The sequence below is a fragment of the Schistocerca gregaria genome, chromosome X (genome assembly GCF_023897955.1).
Source record: "Schistocerca gregaria isolate iqSchGreg1 chromosome X, iqSchGreg1.2, whole genome shotgun sequence".
Classification (NCBI taxonomy): domain Eukaryota; kingdom Metazoa; phylum Arthropoda; class Insecta; order Orthoptera; family Acrididae; genus Schistocerca; species Schistocerca gregaria.
This window is the reverse complement of record NC_064931.1, coordinates 646,020,631-646,045,366: the sequence shown is the minus strand read 5'-3', so window position 1 is coordinate 646,045,366 and position 24,736 is coordinate 646,020,631.

Here is a 24,736-nt window from a genome sequence, read left to right as displayed (position 1 = left end):
TAGAGACGGAGCACAAGCTCGGGTTAGGGAAGGATTGGGAAGGAAATCGGCCGTGCCCTTTCAAAGGAACCATCCCGGCATTTGCCTGTAACGATTTAGGGAAATCACGGAAAACCTAAATCAGGATGGCTGGAGACGGGATTGAACCGTCGTCCTCCCGAATGCGAGTCCAGTGTGCTAACCACTGCGCCACCTCGCTCGGTGGATGTGATAGGGATGAAACCTTTATCGATGGAGGATGCGTAGGAAAGTTGCCTGGCTAATGTCCCTTCCTCGTGCAATTGCGCGGGAGCTAACGGGCAGAACAGCTGCAAGAGCATCAAGAACATTAATTTCTCCCTCTTTAGCCGTCGCTTGTTTCCTTCTGTTACGTTGTCTATGTGTTACACTACTACTTTCGCGTACCTGGTTGAAGAAGTTGATAAATAACTGTCAAGATGGTTGACGTCTATTGGGCTATCTTACCGCATCCACCGTAAAAGATCGAACTGCATTCTCCGTACATCATGAGCATGTCGGCTTTTTCTGCATTGGTAAATCCGATCGTCCGCTCACGACCTATTGCTTGGACTGTCACACACTATTTGACTAGCAGGTCGCAATGCACTCAAGAAACACACAAGCATACTGAAGAATCCTGCAACAAATACCGATGAGATTCTAATTTACTCTACTTTTAATTTGTTAATGTCATTTGGCATCGTTCAGTTACAAAAGTGCGTGTTTGCACAAAAAATAAACTTTCTAAGTATTATTACAATTTGTTGATCGGCTAAAAATACGAGCCCCTGACTACTATTGTTCAGTGGAAACCTCACATCAATAGCACTTTCCATTTCCACAATATTTAAGGTGCACGTTTTAGGTGATTCACCCCGTGTAGAGAAACTGGAACAGTTTTTAGGTCGACGATACGTTCTCTTAGTGAGGACTTGGTAAAGTTTACGTTTTCGCTCTTCAACTTTACGCTGGTGTATACACTATTAAATGCAAAAATATCTCTTCCAATTAATTAATGAAGCGAAGACCATTGACAGTACCATGAGACTAGTCAGGAATGGTAGGTTGCGAACCCAGGCTTAATCCCCTTCAACCTCCCCCCCCCCCCCTCTCACAGTACCCACCATCCTTTGTCAGAGAGTGTACAATGATTTGCATTCATAGTGCGCCCGTGAGCTGGCAGTCGCTAACGTCACAGTCTCATGTAGACAGTTGCGACATTCACTGCTGTGAGAATTGTTACTATCTGATAGGTGGAACGGCACTAGGGCCTCTAGCGGAGAGAAAGCCGACCGTAACATTAATGTGTGTTTTTAATTATTTTTCTTCCTATTTAACGAAACAGTAGCTTTATTTTTGCGTTCCAAGCATTAGAAGATTATTAAGAGACATGAGCGATCTTGAAATAAATGTAAAAACTGTGGAATCTCACTGATTCAGTGACATAACCAACAATTTGTTCATGGAGAAATACTTCCGAATATGTGTACAATTGAAGCATAGTCCGCTGAAAGCAAGAGAATATAAACACAAGTTTCATGCACGAGAAGCATATACTTCTGTTGTTCTCTGTTTTTATTATGATAGGCACTTTCCCTAACACGTAACAATTTTCAATGATGCCGAATAATTTACATATTCTTACACGTCACTCGACTTTATAAGGCGCGAATGTTATTGTAAAAGTAATTACTTTTGCTTCAAAAGCGAATGTGTTGAAGATTCTTACCTTTTGTGGCACAGATGTATCAACAATTGTGGAACTCTTTCTTATTTAATGGGAAACAGTTTTATTGCTTTTGACCTTTTATTATCACATCTGTGTGGTTTCTTCTTCAACTACAGTTGTGGTGGTTTAATTGGTACATTAAAAAAAGTAGCTATTGCTTTCCATACATATTTCCTTCGTTCCACATTCACTGATTAGACTGCAAATTTTACTGAAGAAAAGTTCACGTTGATGAGTAAAAATACGATGTCTTTCTGCTAAAGGTCATGTCTTCTGCTGTTTGCTAGCCATTCTTTTGTCCTTAAAAGTAAACAACGGTATTCCGTAAATATCTGTTGGTTACAAAAGTATCGTAAATAAACTGGCCTGGAATTTTCTGTTTCATACCTCCCAAGGTCCTTAGGAAACTAATAAAGAAGAATGTGGTGTCGAGTTTTAGTTAGTACCAATTTTTTGGCAACGCTTAAGCCCCCTATTGTAAAAACTCGATTTTTATGGCAATTCATATGCTCCCTATTGTAAAAACCGTGCTACAGACCAATATAAAATATCACTCATCCGCTTTCTGTCCCCTTGGAGCGCTGCTGTTACAGTGTATAACAAAAATGAGTAAGAGTGTCCTGTCTGTGGTAACGTCTTGTAAGTATTCAGTTCGTGGAAGGAAATGAGCACATATTCAGCGTACAGGTACCTCGCAGTTGCAGTCACTGTAGATAAATGAACGACTTTGCTTTACAGAAGATAATACGCTATAGCTCATTTCGAAAGTGTGTGTGAAGGAAACCGTATACTAGATCCTTGCTTTTGTCCAGTTATGTGAAGTCTAGACGGTATCTGTTCAGCTTCATTTACTCTAACAAAGAAAAAGTATAACATAATTTACGTGCCATTAACAGATGGTGGCAGGTTCTGTGTGCAGCGAATAGGGTTATTAAGTCTGCCCCGAAGCCTCACTGTTTCTACTACAATTTGGAAACACGCTGTCGCCACGCAGTGCATCTGGCAAAGGCCACAGCGCAGATGATATTCGTAGTTCCGTCGCCTTCTTCAGATTGTGTAATACAACTATGGACCTCTCGCGTCGCAAGTGCATCTAATTTTATTCGCAGTTCAGTGGTAAGGACGGTAACATGTGTATCAGAGCAATATTGAAAGTGCAATACGCTGAACAGATATACGGTGGAAATATTTTGCCACGGTGTACATAAATAAATATTACAAATGGAATGTTTGAAACGTTCTGGAGAACCATCATTGACAGGACGGCGGAGACATTGGCTTGTTATTTCGGGTCAACAATGATAGCTAAGAAGTCGGAAATAGTCCAAAGTATTTTTCTTTCGATATTCATCGACTTCTTGAAACGCTGTTTCTAGTGAACCTTCACCTGACTACGGGGTTGAGCTGATTAACGCATGATGATAAGGTGGAGCTCGGCCTGGAAGTAATCGGATCGATTCCTCTTGATCGGAGAAATTCTCATCACCTTTATTTTGCCAGCAATGGGAGGCGAGGTGATGGCATAAAGTTTCCAATCACCAGAAATTACATCTTAACCTCTCCACAGTCTCACTCTGTCCGATAGAGAGTTTATTCGGAGCCCCTCTTGGTGGTTTTCGAGAGTAAGATAAATTAGGGCGTAACATCCGGTCGACGACGATGTGATTGGAGACAGATCTCATGATCAGATTGGGGAAGGAAATCAGCAGTGTCTATTTCAAAGGAACCATCCCCGAATTTGCCTTCAGTTATTTAGGGAAGCTGCGGAAAATCTAAATTCCTCAAGCGTGTGTGTGTTTGCGATCTATGGGCGCTCGACAGCGAGGTTATCAACAGCCTTTGGAAAATTAATAGGAACGCATGTGGTTGCAACACCAAGTGCTATAAAACTAGTAGTAGTAAGTCTGATACAATGACATTCACTCTGTCCCAACCACACATATGGTCTAAATCTGGATAGCCAGACGGGGAGTGTCTTACCACTGCACCAGCTTATTCGATGCTCTTGGAGAGGAGTGTGCCGTATGCCGGCGCCCGGTATGCTTCCTCCCGTCCTTCCATTCCCTGCTCATCCACAGCAAAACAACCGCAGCATTACAATGCGCACGCACTCGTCACAGTCAATTACAAGATGCAGATACGAACTTGACTTTTTACAAAAAGTATCTGGAAGTCACCTCCACTGTGTCCTTTTCCAGGACAGCAAAGCGAGATTTATGCTCTGGGACAATATTTCTTATTTTCCCCTGCACTCCTCCTCTCCCGTCCTCCCCCCCCCCCCCCTCCACACATATACCCATACAAACACACACACACACACACACACACACACACACACACACACAACACACACCACACACACACACAACACACACCACACACACACACACACACACACACACACACACAAACAAAAGCGCGCCTATGAGGTTTTTTTTCCTACCTCGGATTGGTCGTTAAATTAAAACCACCGTAGATATCCGACAGCGCTTTGCCCAGATTTGTTGCACAGTGACTCTAGTATCCCGTCGATCGCATCACGTTGCAGTTTTCAGTTCTGAGTGCACAGTGAGCACGTAAAAATGCTTAAAATAACAGTCTCCCGCTAACCCTGAGGTGCTTGATGAGGGTTTCCATCTAATTTCATACAGCCTGCATAATGTAAATGTCATGCATTTCCTTCTTCATGTTCTGCCACATACTGTACGTGCAACAAAGACTCTCCTGCAACGTTTTCGATGGTAAGTGCTTGGTCACCCACCATACAGCCCGGACTTACACTCCTGCAAATGGAAAAAAGAACACATTGACACCGGTGTGTCAGACCCACCATACTTGCTCCGGACACTGCGAGAGGGCTGTACAAGCAATGATCACACGCACGGCACAGCGGACACACCAGGAACCGCGGTGTTGGCCGTCGAATGGCGCTAGCTGTGCAGCATTTGTGCACCGCCGCCGTCAGTCTCAGCCAGTTTGCCGTAGCATACGGAGCTCCATACCAGTCTTTAACACTGGTAGCATGCCGCGACAGCGTGGACGTGAACCGTATGTGCAGTTGACGGACTTCGAGCGAGGGCGTATAGTGGGCATGCGGGAGGCCGGATGGACGTACCGCCGAATTGCTCAACACGTGGGGCGTGAGGTCTCCACAGTACATCGACGTTGTCGCCAGTGGTCGGCGGAAGGTGCACGTGCCCGTCGACCTGGGACCGGACCGCAGCGACGCATGGATGCACGCCAAGACCGTAGGATCCTACGCAGTGCAGTAGGGGACCGCACCGCCAATTCCCAGCATATTAGGGACATTGTTGCTCCTGGGGAATCGGCGAGGACCATTCGCAACCGTCTCCATGAAGCTGGGCTACGGTCCCGCACACCGTTAGGCCGTCTTCCGCTCACGCCCCAACATCGTGCAGCCCGCCTCCAGTGGTGTCGCGACAGGTGTGAATGGAGGGACGAATGGAGACGTGTCGTCTTCAGCGATGAGAGTCGCTTCTGCCTTGGTGCCAATGATGGTCGTATGCGTGTTTGTCGCCGTGCAGGTGAGCGCCACAATCAGGACTGCATACGACCGAGGCACACAGGGCCAACACCCGGCATCATGGTGTGGGGAGCGATCTCCTACACTGTCCGTACACCTCTGGTGATCGTCGAGGGGACACTGAATAGTGCACGGTACATCCAAACCGTCATCGAACCCATCGTTCTACCATTCCTAGACCGGCAAGGGAACTTGCTGTTCCAACAGGACAATGCACGTCCGCATGTATCCCGTGCCACCCAACGTGCTCTAGAAGGTGTAAGTCAACTACCCTGGCCAGTAAGATCTCCGGATCTGTCCCCCATTGAGCATGTTTGGGACTGGATGAAGCGTCGTCTCACGCGGTCTGCACGTCCAGCACGAACGCTGGTCCAACTGAGGCGCCAGGTGGAAATGGCATGACAAGCCGTTCCACAGGAATACATCCAGCATCTCTACGATCGTCTCCATGGGAGAATAGCAGCCTGCATTGCTGCGAAAGGTGGATATACACTGTACTAGTGCCGACATTGTGCATGCTCTGTTGCCTGTGTCTATGTGCCTGTGGTTCTGTCAGTGTGATGTATCTGACCCCAGGAATGTGTCAATACAGTTTCCCCTTCCTGGGACTATGAATTCACGGTGTTCTTATTTCAATTTCGAGGAGTGTAGTTTCCTCTGTTCTTCATACCTTTGCTCATATGAATAGCTGACTGAGGAGAGCATTTTGGCACAGACAGGGATATGCAGACCGGCGTAAGAAACTGACAGAAAGCAAAGGCGACTAGCTTCTATACGACGGTATGGGAAAGTTGGTTTCACACTACGACTAAGTCGGAGCGGCGACTACTTAAAGAAATAGCTAGAAAGAGTGGCTAAATGTTGCAAATAAAACGTTTTTGATTTTCACTATGGTTTCCATTTTGTGACTGATCAGAGGTTGAAAAACATAGTCCTCGTACAAAGGCACCATTTTTAAAAATAATCTTATCCTTAGTGACACGATTAAACATAGTTACACGATTAAACATCAATATTCCGAATGCGCTGGAAATATGTCTATACCTTTGCTAATAATGGTAGGATAGGATACATTTTTGAACCATTGCCAATAATGGTCTCCAATTACTCAGTCTATAATAAATCTGCTCTACTTGATTTACGCTATACGTTAGTGACAATGGCACATAAGAGTCACCCCTTTCGCCTGGTAGTAACTTCTTACTACCACCACGTGATTTTTTTTCCTGATGATGTAAGGCAAGAGAGCCACGATTACTTTGCTATATTAAACTCTGCACTAGGATGTGAGGGTAACAGAGTTCTATACGTTTGAGCAACTTAACGTTTTGGTATTGTTGTCACAAAGAGGAACAGAAACACTGTTTTAATAGAATATCCGTAACTACGAGATTATTGTGAACATTGTTTATAAATATCATTGGACACATTGCTCAACGTTGATGAAGTAACGCTTGAGCAACGTTTCTTAAATCCGTTCATGTCATCTACTGCAAGCAACAAATCAGTCGACTGAGTGGAAATGTTTCTTCACTTAACCCATAGTTATCTTACAACTAAAGCTCCAGCCATGGAATTTCATAGGTGTTTTTAGGAAGTATCAATGTTTTTTGAGGAATTAACTGTATCTAAGAGATGGGAATATCGTTTAGTTAAGAAAACGGTATGCAAAACATAATTTAAGAACAACTACAGCACTGCCAAATACCTCTTATGTTATTTTATAATGGGCTTCACAGTACGTTCAAAAGATACAAACAACTTTCTTATGTCACTTTTTTTGCAGAAGAGAAGATCAGTATTGCATATTTTCATCTAATCAAGAGACAAACGAAAGCTTCGAATGATTACAATCATGAGGTGTCATAACGGTATTCCTTCACTGCTGTTACACAATGTCCACGAGCGATACTAGCAATTACTAGCGATTCCGTTGTCTTAATATTTCGTTGTACTCTTCATTTCCACTAATTAAAAAAATTAACGCATCTTCGATATGATTACTACGCCAATGTAAAAGATTCACTTAACGCACTCAAAAAATTAGGTTTCTCTCTCTTCGTGCACTAACTGAAATCACTACTTATTAGCTTTTCCCCCACCCCCTCGATTTGAACTTTGTTCATTTTCCCTGCCGAAACAATCTTGTTGTAATAGATTCGTATTGATGACTTATAACGTATCTTATAATGGATTTGGTTTTCGGTAGAGGGTATAATTTAGATGTGTATTGGAAAAGAGTGATACACATTGCCGCCGGTGATTCTTAAATGAAACAGGAGCTCCGTACCGCTGGTGTTTCCTCGCGTCTGCAACGGACAAGTGGTTCCTAGAATCGGGTTTACGTCATCAGCGTCGCCTAAAGACCTCTTGTGCGCTCCATGCAACACGGCCCCGCCGAGGTTGGCGTAACACTAACGAAATAAATTACTCTTCCTATGAACAGGCTGAAACACTTTTCCTTATTATATCGAATTGTTGTCGTTTGTGCATCAATGCCTTCGCTTTTGTCTCTTTGTGGGCTCTTCTTTCCTCTGAGATAGTGTCGACAGATTCTAGCCTACACGCCCACAAGTTAGGTTGGACATTGGCGTCTTCTATATTTCAAGTCCATATCACAAAGAACTGCAGCTATTAGATGTTTTACATCTACATCCATACTCCGCAAGCCACCTGATGGTGTGTGGCAGAGGGTACCTCGAGTACCTCTATCGGTTCTCCCTTCTATTGCAGTCTCGTATCGTTAGTGGAAAGAAAGATTGTCGGTATGCCTCTGTGTTGGCTCTAATCTCTCTGATTTTATCCTCATGGTCTCTTCGCGAGATATACGTAGGAGGGAGCAATGTACTGCTTGACTCCTCAGTGAAGGTACGTTCTCGAAACTTCAACAAAAGCCCGTACCGAGCTACTGAGCGTCTCTGTTGCAGAGTCTTCCACTGGAGTTTATCATCTCCGTAACGCTTTCGCGATTACTAAATGATCCTGTAACGCAGCGCGCTGCTCTCCGTTGGATCTTCTCTATCTCTTCTATCGACCCTATCTGGTACGGATCCCACACTCGTGAGCAGTATTCAAGCAGTGGGTGAACAAGTGTAATGTAACCTACTTCCTTTGTTTTCAGAGTGCATTTCCTTAGGATTCTTCCAATGAATCTGTCTGGCATCTCCTTTACCGTCGATTAATTTTATATGGTCATTCCATTTTAAATCACTTCTAATGCGTACTCCCAGATAATTTATGGAATTAACTGCTTCCAGCTGCTGACCTGCTATCTATATATCTATCTATCTATCTATCTATCTATCGCTTGAGCCTTGTCCCGCAGTTACGCAGGGTCAGCCATCGTTAATCGGATTTGTCATGTTAATGTTGAAGGGGTGGCCGGATGTCCTTCCTGGCGCCACCCCGTACCCCCTGGGACGGAATTAGTGTACCCCAACTGTCTGCGTCGAGTGTAATCCATGGGATAATGCGAAAGTGTTCAGATGTCTGCGAGCCGTGGAACCAAGGCGGAACATGGGGACCAGCCCGGCATTCACCTAGCGGGATGTGGAAAACCGCCTAAATACCACATCCAGGCTGGCTGGCACTTCAGCCCTCGTTCTTAATCCGCCAGGCGGATTCGATCTGGGGCCGGCGTGCCTACCCGAGTCCAGGAAGCAGGGCGTTAGCGCTCTCGGCTATCCTGGCGAGTAGTTGCTGACCTGCTATGTTGTAGCTAAATGATAAAGGATCTTTCTTTTTGTGTATTCATAGTACATTACACTTGTCTACATTAAAACTCAATTGTCATTCCCTGCACTATTCGTCAATCCATTGCAGATCCTCCTGCATTTCAGTACAATTTTCCATTGTTACAACCTCTCGATATACTACAGCATCATCCACAAAAGCCTCAGTGAACTTCCGATGTTGTCCACAAGGTCATTTATATATATATTGTGAATAGCAACGGTCCTACGACACTCCCCTGCGGTACACCTGAAATCACACTTCGGAAGACTTCTCTCCATTGAGAATGACATGCTGTGTTCTGTTATCTAGGAACTCTTCAATCCAATCACACAATTGGTCTGATAGTCCATATGCTGATAAGAGGACGGTGATTGCTATCTCTCTCTCCCTCTTCGCTGTTGAGTTTATTATTAATTATAATATATATCTTCTAGTCCCAAACGTATAAGGTGTTGCAGACAGCATCGAACTCGAACTGAGCCGACATGCCTCTTCGTTCTTCTAGAGAAATTGTTTTCTAACCTGAAAACAGTTCTTACTACATTTCTCGCCCTATTGTCTTGTACTCCAGCAAAAACTTTTGAATTCTGTTACTGTCCATTCCTTCAACATTTTCTTTCAGTTTTAGTTTATTATTCTGTAGTCTGCCATTTATACTGAAAATGACCCTTCTTTCCGTACAGTACCTCTTATTTATCCAAGAGTCTATAGCTTGTCACAGAGCTTAAAAATCTCATCTTGATAGCTTCTTATTTCCTCTTACCAACCAAAAATTTCATATACCACGGGAAGTAACGACATTACCTGTAGTAAGCCATTCTGGGAACAGGCAAGATCTATGACCATGTTAACTGGATTTAAAACAACAGTGGTTTCTACTATTACCTTTCTCTGATCAGTATTGTAGGTTAATGAGTTGATTCTCTCATACACAGTGGTCAAACAGCTTTTTGATTCTGATTCCGATGACAACTACCTCTGGAACTTGAGTTCACCACACGAATTCACTGGATTCTCACATTGTCTACATCACACTTGCTTCTTGAGGTAGAAATGTAACTACAAAGCTTTAGAGACATTGTTAATTTGTTAATAACTGCTGATTCCTTCCTTTGTCTCAAATTAGTTACGCAGCATACATTTGTAGGAGGTTTCCAGTTCTGGTAATAAAATGCTGGAGAGGTGAGGAAAAGGGAGGGGAAGGTGGCAATGAAGTGCCTATGCTAAGAAATGTTTTTGTCCTTGACACTGGAGGCCAGAGGCCTACGTCTCAAGATTCTTCTGATATAATACTGTATTGGTTGTTACTGGATAAATATAGGCCATAGTCCGACGCTTTGCCTGCCTACCCTGTCAATCCAAAACGTTTCGAGTCTAGCTAGATAAAAAATAGAGATAACTTAAGATACTTTCTTTAGTGTATCCCCTTCTTGAGTATAAAACACAGCACGTTCATACAGTCATGTGAAACAGTTATGAAAATTCCTAATTTGGATGTTGTTCAACTTTTTCGTCACATTGTCTTCAGTGTCTGTTATTTACTCAAACCGCTGACCCTTGATGTGAATTTTTATTTTTGAGAGTAATAAAAAGTTACTCGGCGTGAATATTGGTTGAGAAATGTCACTTATTCTTTCGCTAGGAACTGCACTACAGCTGCAGACATGTGAGCGGGCGCATTGTCGTACTGGAAGAAGCAAACCATCCCCTTCAGTACTACGGACGAAACTTCTGCAGCCTCTTGCATAACCGACCCCTGGCACCCAAATAATGCTGGGAATGTACAGTGGTGCCGGTGCAAAGAAATTCACTGTGTATGATACCGTAAGCGTCAAGAATGGCAATGAGCATTGTCTTCAGCTTGGATTTGTCTTTCGCACCTTCTTCGGTCTTGGCGAACCAACGGAAACTCATTCTGTACTTTGTCATTTTTTGGTAGGTTCGTATTGATAACGCCAAGGCTCGTCACCCTTGATGATTTTTTTTTTCAGAAAAAAACTGTTAGCGTTTTTCATTTCAATCAAGTCGCCACAGGTGTCCACGCATTGTCGACAGACTATTCTCTTCTAGAAAACATTCCGGAGAATGTCTTAAAAACTCGATTTAGAGATGTGCACTTCCTCACCTATAGTTCTGCATGAGAGATAACGATCGGTCTTCAGATTATCACGAATTTTCTCACCGTTTCCATTGGATGAAACCAAGGTGAACGTTTAAACCACTCAGACTACCGCACACGGCTTAAACAAATACAGTCGTAAGCCTTTGTCACGGACTCAACCGTCTCTATAGCCGTTTTACCGAGTAAAACGTGAAATGGAATCGCTGCTCGTTGCTTCAATGCAATTTGTAACACTACTACGTTGACACACTACGGGCGCACGTCCACTACTTAAACACTGATTGTTCGCAAGTGACTGGACTAATCTACGTGTGTTGTTAGACCAATCTGCCACCGTAGTTACAGCACTGATGTTGCTTGTACACCAGGAATAAAATCAGTCTCGGAACTTCTTGGACGGACGGTGTACGTTTAACTGATTAGTTCTATGACCAAGTTGTTCGTAAGGTGAGGTAATTAGATTTCTGGTCTGACTTACACTACTGGCCATTAAAATTGCTAAACCACGAAGATGACGTGCTACAGACACCAAATTTAACCGTCAGGAAGAAGATGCTGTAATATGCAAATGATTAGCTTTTCAGAGCAGTCACACAAGGTTGCTGCCGGTGGCGACACCTACAACGTGCTGACATGAGGAAACTTTCCAACCGATTTCTCATACACAAACAGCAGTTGACCGGCGTTGCCTGGTGAAACGTTGTTGTGATGCCTCGTGTAAGGAGGAGAAATCACGTTTCCGACTTTGATAAAGGTCGGATTGTAGCCTATCGCGATTGCGGTTTATCGTATCGCGGCACTGCTGCTCGCGCTGTTAGCAGAAAATGGAATCGGTGGGTTCAGGAGGGTAATACGGAACGCCGTGCTGGATCCCAACGGCCTCGTATCACTAACAGTCGAGATGACAGGCATCTTATCCACATGGCTGTAACGGATCGTTCAGCCACGTCTCGATCCACGAGTCAACAGATGGGGACGTTTTCAAGACAACAACCATCTGCACGAACAGCTCGAGGACGTTCGCAGCAGCATGGACTATCAGCTCGGAGACCGTGGCTACGGTCACCCTTGACGCTGCATCATAGACAGGAGCGCCTGCGATGGTGTACTCAACGACGAACCTGCGTGCACGAATGGCAATACGTCATTTTTTCGAATGAATCCAGGTTCTGTTTACAGCATCATGATGGTCGCATCCGTGTTTGGCGACATCGCGCTGAACGCACATTGGAAGCGTTTATTCGTCATCGCCATACTGTCGTATCACCCGGCGTGATGGTATGGGGTGCCATTGGTTACACGTCTCGGTCGTCTCTAGTTCGCATTGACGGAATTTTGAACAGTGGGTGTTACATTTCAGCTGTGTTACGAGCCGTGGCTGTACCCTTCATTAGATCCCTGCGAAATCCTACGTTTCAGCAGGATAATGCATGACCGCATGTTGCAGGTCTTGTACGGGCCTTTCTGGGTACAGAAACTAAACGACTGCTGCCCTGGCCAGCACATTCTCCAGATCTCTCACCAATTGAAAACGTCTGGTCACTGGTGGGTGAGCAACTGGCTCGACACAATACGGCAGTCACTACTCTTGATGAACTGTGGTATCGTGTTGAAGATGCATGGGCACGCCATCCAAGCTCTGTTTGACTCAATGTCCAGGCGTATCAAGGCCGTTATTACGGCCAGAGGTGGTTGTTCTGGGTACTGATTTCTCAGGATCTATACACCCAAACTGCGTGAAAATATAATCACATGTTAGTTCTAGTATAATATATTTGCCCAATGAATACCCGTTTATCATCTGTATTTCTTCTTGGTGTAGCAATTTTAATGGCCAGTAGTGTATATGGTAATATTCAGTATGATCAAGCTAAGCCTGTTCTCTTATGTTCCTTTTTTTTATTTAACACGACGGACAAAGAATACAACATGTTTATCATTTTTTCGAATTTACAGTCAATACTCACTGTCACCGATGATAGAGTACTCATTAGGAAACTATTAACAATACGCAGCGCAACAGCAAACAGCCGCAGTATTAATTAAAAATGAACTAGAAAATTCTAAGGAGAGGATGTTTATCTTTTATCTTACGATCTTGATTTCCAGTCGTTTTGATGCTCCTCCAGCTTCTCGTTGTGCTTTCTCGGTAATCTAGTACTTGTTATTTTATTGATGGCTCTGAGTGCTATGCGACTTAACTTCTGAGGTCATCAGTCGTCTAGAACTCAGAACTAATTAAACCTAACTAACCTAAGGACATCACACACATCCATGCCCGAGGCAGGATTCGAACCTGCGACCGAGGCGTTTTATTGATGATATTGTTGCTACTACCGCAGTGCAGCCAGTAGGACGTTATCCTATGTTTACTAGTTGTCCAACTGGGTTGTCCAGAAGCCTCTTGCTATGACTGAGATATTTATTATTTTGTGTTTAATTACTGAACATATCAAATTATCGAATATGAACGTTTAAAATGATATAATAAATGTTGCGTCGCAGCACAGTGCAGGCAGTGCTTATCTACTAACGGAAAAAGTACGTTTTCCCATCTGTGGCTTGAATCACTTGACATTGATAAATGCGTGTATATTTTATTTCCCCATCGCCACAACGATCAGATTAGTCTTCGAGAAAATCCCATTTTCTAAGGCTGACCTTGGATTTGCTAGAAAAATTTCTCAAGTGATTCAATGTTTTTCATGTTGTCCACTCAAGCTGATGTCTCGAGTATGGTAATTCAGAAGGCACAACCCATTCTGTGGTATGTCCTGGACTCGCTCGCCACACAATCACGACGTGCTTTTCTCCGTGGTTTATCCAAGAAACTGTAGCTAGGAAAGATACTTTTACTGGACTTGAGTCATCTTGGGCGAGGTCGATGACGAAATTGTAAGTGAGATGTGCACACGACTACGGATCTTACCGCGTTGGGGTCGCTTGTAAATGTTAACGATCCAGATAGCAGATAGCCGTACCGTAGATTTTGTACAAGGTAGGCACGAGAGGATAAGGAATGGGCATCCGGATTTTAGGTACTCTAAATCATGAACAAAGACTGACTGGTAAAAAACTGGCCCCCAAAGAGATTTATTCCAAAATGTGGGTATACATTGATAAGCCAAAACATTATGACTACCACCCACAGCGATAGCCGGCACGGTAGCTCAGCGTGTTCGGTCCGCAACGATTAAACACATCGATCAACAATGAAAAAAAAAAAAAAAACAGCGACGTGTGATGCCGCCTGGTGGCGTTGCGGGCACATGTATGTGTACGGAGCAGACACGGACGGAGGATCACCTTAGCGAAGATATCGATCGGCTGCAAATGGGGAAATCAATTGAGCTAAGTGACTTTGGCAAAGGGAAGACTATTATTACGCAAAGCCTGTGAACGAGTATCTCGAAAACGGCGAAGCTAGTCGAATGTTCACGTGCACTGTCTTGAAAATCTACAGAAAGAGGTAGAAGGATAGTGTAACTACCGCTAGGAGCTAAATGGTTGGATGTACACGACTCTTCACAGAACATGGGGTTGTGATAGTAATGGAAGACACTGTGACAGCTGCAACCCACCTTCATCCCTTCATGCTTGATATCTTCCCCGACGGCGATGTCATCTTTCAGCTGTATAGCTGTCCATGTTTCGGAACCAAACCCTTGCTAAAGTGGTTTGAGGAGCATTATAGTGAACTCACGTTCATATCTCGGCGACAAAATTCGCCTGCTATAAATCCTATGTAACCCATCTGCGTCACCATCGGACGACATCACCGCGTACACACATTATCTGCCAGTTATTTACCCGAATTACGTGACTTGTGCATAGGCAACTAATGCCACATACCTCCATAAACCTACCATCAAACTGTCGGGTCCCCGATACGCAGAATCAATGATGCATTTTGTTCCAAAGACGGACAGATGAACTGCTGAGCAGGTGGTCATTATAATTTGGCTGATCAGTGTACATCAGTGCCTGGAGAAAGGGAGAGGCGACCAAAGAAGCCTTAAGTTCAGCTCGCGAAAATCTAAGTCGTGGCACAAGAGAACGGGAGCGGTGGTTATTAAATGGACGAGCGCTGGCGGGCAAGAGAGGGCTGCGCCCGAGACAACGCATGACTTCTCTTTCCCCACCCTATTGATCGAGGATGTTGAACAAACTCTACTGAAGGCGTCCCTTGTTCAACATCCCTCACTGCGGAAATTCTAACACGTCAGCACCTCACGCTGAAGGGGTGCGATCGTGTTGGCTAGCCAGCGTCCAAGTTGGTTACCACAGCCCAAAAGGAAGAAATGAACAAAGAAATTTCTTTTCATAATAATAATAATAATAATAATAATAATAATAATAATAATAATACACTTACACGATCACAATGCCACAAATATAGAATACATCACATACATTCAGCAACAGAAAGATTCACATTAAGCAGAAAGGAAGGAGGAAGGAGATTTATCGGCATAAAAAACCTACATTATGGACAGGTAGACAATTTAAGAAAATTCTTTATAGAATTAGCAGAAACTAGCAATATACACAAAGCAATCACTCATATAAATACATCGGCTACACCACTGCAATTTCATAACCACTTCTACAACCCTTTAGATCACATAACTTCAACAGATACGAAGAAAGTAAATTGGAAAAAGAAAACACTACATGGCAAGCACCCGTATCATCTAACACAGCCACACATCGATCAAGACGCATCCATCACATGGCTAAGAAAAGGCAATATATACAGTGAGACGGAAGGATTCATGATTGCAATACAGGATAAAACAATAATCACCAGATATTACAGCAAGCATATTATTAAAGATCCCAATACCACAACAGATAAATGCAGACTTTGCAAACAACAAATAGAAACAGTAGATCACATCACAAGTGGATGTACAATAGTAGCAAATACAGAATACCAAAGAAGACATGACAATGTAGCAAAAATAATACATCAACAGCTGCCTTACAACATAAAATTATAAAACAACACGTTCCCACATACAAGTATGCACCACAAAATGTACTGGAGAATGATGAATACAAATTATACTCGAACAGAACCATTATAACAGATAAAACAACACCAAATAACAAACCTGACACCATACTTACCAATAAAAAGAAGAAATTAACAAAACTAATCGAAATATCAATGCCCAATACAACAAATATACAAAAGAAACCAGGAGAAAAAATTGAAAAATACATCCAACTGGCTGAGGAAGTCAAGGACATGTGGCATCAGGATAAAGGTGACATTATACCAATATACTATCAACTACAGGAGTCATACCACACAATATCCACCAGTACATCAATGCAATACAGCTACTTCCAAACTTATATATACAACTACAGAAATCCGTAATTATTGATATATGTTCAATTACCCGAAAGTTCCTAAGTGCAATATAACATATTCCGTACAGTTAAAAGGAAGTCACGCTTGATCAAGGTCTGCATCACTTTCCATTTTTAACCAGACCTAAGGTCTGAGAAAGGAAAGAACATAACAATAGTAATAATAAGTTGACATTATACCAATTATGCTATCAACTACAGGAGTCATACCACACAACATCCACCAGTACATCAATGTAATACAGCTACATCCAAACTTATATATACAACTACAGAAATTTGTAATTATTGATACATGTTCAATTACCCGAAAGTTCCTAAATGCAATGTAACATATACCGTACAGTTAAAAGGAAGTCACTCTTGATCACTTTCCGCGTCACTTTCCATTTTTAACCAGACCAAAGGTCTGAGAAAGGAAAGAAGATAATAATAATAATAATATCGAGTGCTCACTGGCAACTTTTCACAGCGATGACAGATGAATGCTAGGTTAAAAGGCAGACTGAAAGACGGCCGCTGTGGCCCAGCGGCTCTAGGCGCTTCAGTCCCGAAACGCGAGACTGCTACGGTCGCAGGTTCGAATCCTGCCTCGGACATGGATGTGTGTGATGTCCTTAGGTTAGTTATGTTTAAGTAGTTCTAAGTTCTAGGGGACTGATGACCTCAGATGTTAAGTCCCATACTGCTCAGAGCCATTTAAACTATTTTGAGCAGACTGAAAAATCCAATGTGGAAAACGAGGTCCCATTATTTTTAAGGACACGCAAGTCGCCGAAGCGGCGTCCAATTGAAAGACTTGTACTAGGCCGTGGAGCCACACGACATTTTTCGTAATAATAAATCAATTGATCGTCTCCAATGCTGGGGACCCATTCCTGAAGAGACACAGCACACTTTTCAGTGGTTGCAGGGCAACAGTTTGGATGACAGACTGTTCTGTCTTCGTAACGTTACCCAGGACGGCCTTGCTCTGTTGGTATTGCGAATGGCTGAAAGGAGGGGAAATTAAAGCCATTTATCGAGGACATACAGTTCTACTATGTGGCTTAATGACGATACCATCCTCTCGGGTACAATTTTCTGTGGTGTTGTGGGAGGGGGGGGGGAGGGGGAGGGGCGGAAGGGGGGAAACAGTCCCGCATTCGGATTTCCGGGCGGTAACTAGTCAGGGGGATGTCATCCTGAGGAAAAACAAGTTGACTAAAGAAGGGAGCGATAGACAGGATACTACCTGAGGCATCAAGGAATTGACCAGTTCGGTAGTGAAAGGATGTCTGGCAAAAAGGAAGGGGGGAAACTGTGGAGGGGTACAAGAATCGAGTGCTATAAGTTCAAATGCATGTAGGCTGCGGTAGTTACGCAGAAATGACGAGACTTGCTCAGCATACACTTGCATTGAGAGCTGCATTAAATCAGCCTTCGAACAGAAAATCACAACAAAAACAATAAAGTTTGTCACCTCATACCGAGCAGGCACTCGTCTTAAGACTATGGTTATGATAACACTCAGCTAATAAAGTTTTTCAGTGGGTATCGGTCTCAAACATCATACAGCCACTCTGCTGTTTCATTGTCGATTACATCCACTCGACACATATGGGTCGAGCTTGAAGACCCGATGTTTGCACACGCTACCGCAAACCGAGAACAACAGCTGAAACCCTCAAAGCAGGTTGGATAGGCTCCTGGTTTGCAGGGAATGATGGAATGACTTAAATCTTACGCGTATGGCATATTTTTACATACCATTTTTGAACGTTCAAACCTGATTCAAGGTGACTTACAAATATTTCGGAGTAAATCAGCTCTCGATTGTCCACTGTCCTACAAGTAATTGGCACCTCCAGAAGACTGAGAGGTTTATTTGCTCTCTCCTTAAACCGCAACATAAAAAAATTAAGCTGTCATTAACTCAAAGATTGGTTGAACACGGCGGCTCTTTTTGCTAGGCGTGCTTCTGTTCAAGACGCTATACACTTGTCTTCTTCTGAATGACCCAGCTAGTTACGGAGTTACCTGCACCTGAACATGGAATCTCAACAATAATGTAGTTTGCATTTTTAGGTACCCAGAGGAACTGAACGTCGTTTCAAGTGAGAGAAAAAAATCCTCAAAGCAAGTACAGGTCGAATCCTGAAGGTATGGACTGACAGTCTGACACCCACATAGCCAGCCGTTCCCTATTTATAGTTCCACAAAGGGAATACGATCGCTTCCTGCGCCGTGCTACTGCTAGCCTCTAGCAGGCTTACCATTGCCGGGATACAACCAGCGTAATACAAAAAGCTACCTAATATAAGAAATGCTGCAAAAGAAACATTAGTAATAGTAACAGGAGTAGTAGTAGTGGCAGCAGTAATAGAAGAAGAAATAAGCAAAAAATAAATATTATGCTTATCATTTATAAGTTCGAAAAGCTGCATGCATGGCTGTTAGGATGGAGTGAAATGAGCCTCTTTCGTAACTTGTGCAGTCGACGTTTGTTGGTCTTTCCTACGCAGGCAGAAGATTCGTAGAAGGCTATGTAGCAGGGGGTCCCTCTGCAGAAAGAAGTCATTTCCTATTGGGAAACGAATTCGCTCGCACCGCAGAACGTTCTCGTATCTGGTGGTTTCCCGGATACGGAAGGCAGCGGCGTACATAGGCAGCCCCACCGTGCGCAGACGTCAAGCGGCGATTTCGCAGTTGTGCAGTCAGCACAGCTGATGACGCTGGGGGACAATCCTTTTTCCACATTTTGGAACAGATGCCGTACGAATTTCAGCTAGTTGACATTTACAGTTATCGGCAAACTACATCTGTGTGTAAGAAATCTATTTCACCTGGCTTCGAATGGCAGACGAGGTAAGATGTAGAATTATTTTTCCAGGACTCTTTGGATGACTGCCTTCTGTATCATTTCAGTTTTGTATGTGAAAGCGTCAAAGGCTTACCAACGTTGGGATTTCCGTCAATTATAGATCATCAAGGGATGAACTCTAGGTTAGTTCTGTGGAAGCGGAAAGCCAGGGACACGGCGTTTCCGGTAGGATCGTAGCTGCTGAAACGAACATTGGGGACGATGACTGCTTCATTTAGAGAAACAATGGATAATTTTTATCACAATGTTTTTCTGTTTTAGTAATTGACTATGAAGCATGCAGCAAACAGTAGTCAGCAAACAGCTACCTGAAGCTGCCATGATGAAATACAGTGTTTTCACAGCTACATCTAACGTACGTCCGAAAAAACAGTTTTGCCAAATCTTTTGAATGTTTGGCGTGTAGTGTAGTGACTTCTTTTTCTGTGCATGTAGGATGACTGAGCTAAATTCTCCATGCCTCCCAAGAAATGATTCTGTTACGGTATTCCTACGTTTCCATTGGTTCCGCTTCCAATAAATGACCAAGACTTGCATATATTTGCTCTGATGCACACATAATAACAAGAAACCGTGATAACTGGCGGAAAATACCAAATAAAAATCAGTGGATGACAATGGAAAATTGTCAGAAAAATCTTTCGACCAGTATCCGAAAATGCAACTTTGATGAAGAATAAATCACAAGAGCTCCATCAAATTACAGCAAATACCGGAGGTACCGTCAGAAAATGACGATTACAGTCTTATGGTCACTTGTATAGGATGGACAACTACAGACTTACAAAGATAATCTTACTGACGAAAAACTACGACTGGCTAATATACAGTATTCATCAAGACCTAAAGGAAACTGGCAGTCACGAAGAAATAATTCGTGGTAAAACATTCACAAACAGAAATTTGCTAAGGCGACTATGGAATAAAATTCATAATGGACATTAGAAAGTAGAAAGAAAACAGTAAACTAATGAGGAGGCACTGGGAGAAAAATTACAAATGTGTTAAATAATTTTAAACGTAGTTCTTAATTGGGCAAAACGAATAAAAAACCGTTTTATTGGTATTTAAGCGTTTATAATAAACGCACCAGTAGAAAAGTGCACACACCAGTATGTATATGATCCAAATTGCTGAGACTGTCGTACATAATAACGGAGCTACCGGAGTTTTCGCAGTTGTATCGATTCGCACCAGCTTACGCGGCGCTAGCAACCTTCTTTTACTTTAGGTAACCTGGTACATTTACTCATACGTACCTCTCTAGTATCACTATAAATAACTTAAATGATAGGAAATAATTAATGATTCTATTTTTCTTTGTTCAAATTTTAGAAGCGAAGATGACATAATTATGTTGAAACCAGCAAATACACTCAAATAAAGGAAACCTAATATCGAGAGTTTTGTTCATAAAATTATAATAAGAAGTCCATTTACCACCGGAAAAACCGGTGTCACGTGTTCAGAGGAACCTAATGCTGTGCAGTGAATGCCTCTTTGATGTGAAGTGAGAATGTTCTTTGGATTTCAGAGCATACATTCCTCCACTCGTTTGGACTTGCTGATATAGCGTAGTGCGCAAAGTTAAGTTCTAAGATAGGCCATAAACCAGACAAAGGACGAATCCACTCGACAAATTGTCAACATAACGACCATAGGATTTTTACATCATTAAGTCTGGGATTAGTAGGTGGTTTTCCACACCGTATTTGCCAAATTATGGCTTGGTTCCTCGTCCACACTTCATTAACAGCCTCCCGTTTCACACAAAAACGCACAAACAGTCGGCGTACGGGGTCCCCGATTCCTTGGCAGATGTTGTGTATGACACTCCTAATCCGTTGATTAAGATAATACAGTGTTACACAGGGCGTCCTGCCACAGAAATACGCAACAAATCTGCCACGAATGGCCCTTAGAGTAAGAGTGGGAATGTGCCGCGAATGTGAAAAAAGTAATCATCCTTATGTGCTTGTGACATTCGGAACTGAAGAGCTCATCAACGGCTTTGTTGTCTGCCATTTGGTGCATTCTGAATTCGAGGATTTTATTATCATCCTCAGTGAAGCAAAGCTAGGTAACCCCGCTTAAAAGGAAGAATTCTATTACCAAACCTTATGTACATGATACTTTTACTTTGGACTTTTACGAGTCTTTATTAAAACAGTATCGACTTAATTTCCTTCAGTCACAGCAGACGAAGACACAAATGCTCCCTTTTTATGTTGATTTTGTCATTAGGTGGATGTGTTTTTCAATTAATATAATTACATGTGCAACATTGTTTTTGCGGCAACTGAACCAGTACTTTAAACGAGAATGTAAAACATTATGTGGTACGAAAGTGAATGCGACAGTTATACACACCGATTAATTATCATTATTTTCATTATGAAATCTACTTTTTGAGGTGGCAAGGGATTTTATAGTACTATTACTTATGAAGGTGTAGACTGGTCGTAGCTTTTATAGAAGATTAGTTGAAGATGTTCGACAGAGTATAAAAGGGCCCAAGTCTCAAGGCACTTAATAGAAAGACGTGGTTGGAACTACTCGATATTCTTAGATTGTTCGCCGAAATCTGATCAAATGTCGCAACTCTTTCCCAAGTCCCCGAGATCGGCTTCTGCCAGTTTTAACATTCTTCTGTAAATAATTAATGTCAGTATTTTTTACACATAACTCATTAAACTAATATTTCGGTAATATTCACACCTGCAAGCACGTGCTTTCTTTAGAGTCGGTGTTATTACATTCCTCTTGAAGTCTGAGGGTATTTCGTCTGTCTCATATGACCTACACACCGGGCGGAATAGCTTTTTAATGACTGGCTCTCCGAAGGATGGCAGTTATTCTGGGGGACTGTCGTCTACTCCATGGGTCACTGTCGGCTCTGATCTCTCTGTGCTCTGTCAGATTTTTGTCGCAGTATCATTTCTCCAATCTCATCTTCACCTACTTCTTCTTTCAATAATATTATCTTAAAGTTAATTTCTCTGTAGAGCCCTTCTATAGAGTTGTTTCTTCTTGCTGCTCTGCCGCGCGGAGTGGCCGCGTGGTTTGAGGCGCCATACACGAATTACGCTGCCCCTCCCGCCGGTGGTTCGAGTCCTCCCTCGAGCATGTGTATGTGTGTTGTTCTTAGCATAAGTTAGTTTAAGTAGTGTGTAAGACTAGGGACCGATGACCTCAGCAGTTTGATCCCTTAGGAATTCACACACATTTGAACATTTTCTTGCTGCTCTCTCTTCTTTGCTTAGTATTGGCTTACTACCGGAGCTCCTGATATCCATACATTTGCTTATCTTTTCTCCGAAGGTATCTTTAACATTCCTACAGACGATCTCTATCCATCCCGTAATTATACATGGTTCTATAGACTTGCATTTGTTTTCTAGCCATTGCTGTTTAGCCATTTTGTACATTACACATTTTTTTAGACGTTTGATTTCACTTTCATCAGCTTCATTTGCTGCATTTTTATGGTTTCCTCTTTCGTCAGTTACATTCAGTACCTTCTGTGATATTTGGCGTTCCTCATGCAAGTGTTATACGTCCTCTGCAATTCTAATTTATGCAAACGATTTAGAAGACAATCTGAGCAGCCCTCTTTTATCGTTGGCCGATGATGGCGTCATTTACCGTCTATTAAAGTCATCAGAAGATCAAAATTAATTGCAAAGCGATTTAAACAAGATATCTGTATGGTGCGAAAACTGAGGAGACAATCTGAGTAGCCCTCTCATATTGTTTGCAGATCATGGTATCATTTACCGTCTAGTAAAGTCATCAGAAGGTCAAACACAACTGCGAAATGATTTCAGCACATGCAATAATCAGAGGCGCAACATATTACTCATGGTTATTTCTCCATGATCTGAGGGCGTATTTAAGAACTTTTAAACAGCGCAGTCGCAAATTCGCACTGGTCCACTTTTATCTGACGCTATAGCTACGCGAAAAGTGGTGATTGACTCTAAGCAATGAAAAGTATGAGGTCATCTACATCATGACGCATCCTTTAAATTTAGTTTACACGATAAATCACACAAATCTAAAGGCTGTCAATTTAATTAAATGCTAAACAACTACAGTTACGAATAATTTAAATTGGAACGACCGCATAGATAATGTGAGCAAAGTAAACCAAAGTCTGCGTCTGCGGTTTACTGAGAGAACACTTAGAAGGAGGAACAGATGTACTACACTACACTACACTTTCCCGTCCTTTTCTGGAGTACTGCTGCGCGCTATGGGATCCGTGTTAGATAGGACTGACAGAGAACATCTAAAAAGTTCAAAGAAGGGCAATTCGTGTTTCACTATCACAAAATAGGGTAAGGAGTGTAAGGGATATGCAACAGGAATTGGGGTAGCAATCATTAAAACAAGGCCGATTTCGGTTATGACGGAATCTTTTTACGAAATTTCAATCACTAACTTGGTTCTCCGAATGTGGACATTTTTTGGTGACGGTCATCTACGTAGGGGAAATGATCACCGTAACAAGATAACAGAGATCAGAGAAGGGCAGCTAGTCTTGTATTATTGCGAAAGAGAGGAGTACAACGGATATGGTACGACTTAAAACAAAGGCGACTTTCGTTGCACTGAAATCTTTTTACGAAATTTTAGTCAGTAACTTCCTCCTCCGAATGTGAAAATATTTTGTTACCGCTCGCCTACGAAGGGTAAATGATCATTGCAATACAATAACAGAAACCAGAGCTCGCACCGAAAGATTTAAGTGCTGTTCTCCTGTGCGCTGTTCCAGATTTTTAACAGTAATACATTTCCAAGAGGCAGGGGATTAAATCATATAATAAAAGGGAGTCTTCCGGCTCAAATTGTATATAAATTAGGTTCCTTTCAGATTGTGCAAAGAATTACTCTTAAAGTGGTTCGACGAACCCTCTGCCAGGCACTTACTTGTGATTTTAGATTAGTCATAAAAATGTAGATGTGTATCTAAGGATTTCTAATAGGTCTTACCTTTATACCTATTTGTTCCTCTGCCTCCTTCCCTATGTTGTCTCTCAAAGCGACCCATTCGTTATCTGTTGTACTCATTTCCCCTGTTTCAGTACAACGCTACCTAATGCTTCCTCAGAAACTCAATAATCTTTGTTTTTCTACTTGTCCAGGTCTCAGCTCCTTAATTTTATACATTTTTGCAAATTTTTAAACCTTAGCTTACAGTTCGTGACCAATAATTTGTGATAAGAATTCACATCTACATCGACATCTACATGACTACTCTGCAAATCACATGTAAATGGCTAGCAGAGGGTTCATCGGACTATCTCCACAATAGTTCTCTGTTATTCCACTCTCGAATAGCCCGCTGGAAAAACGAAC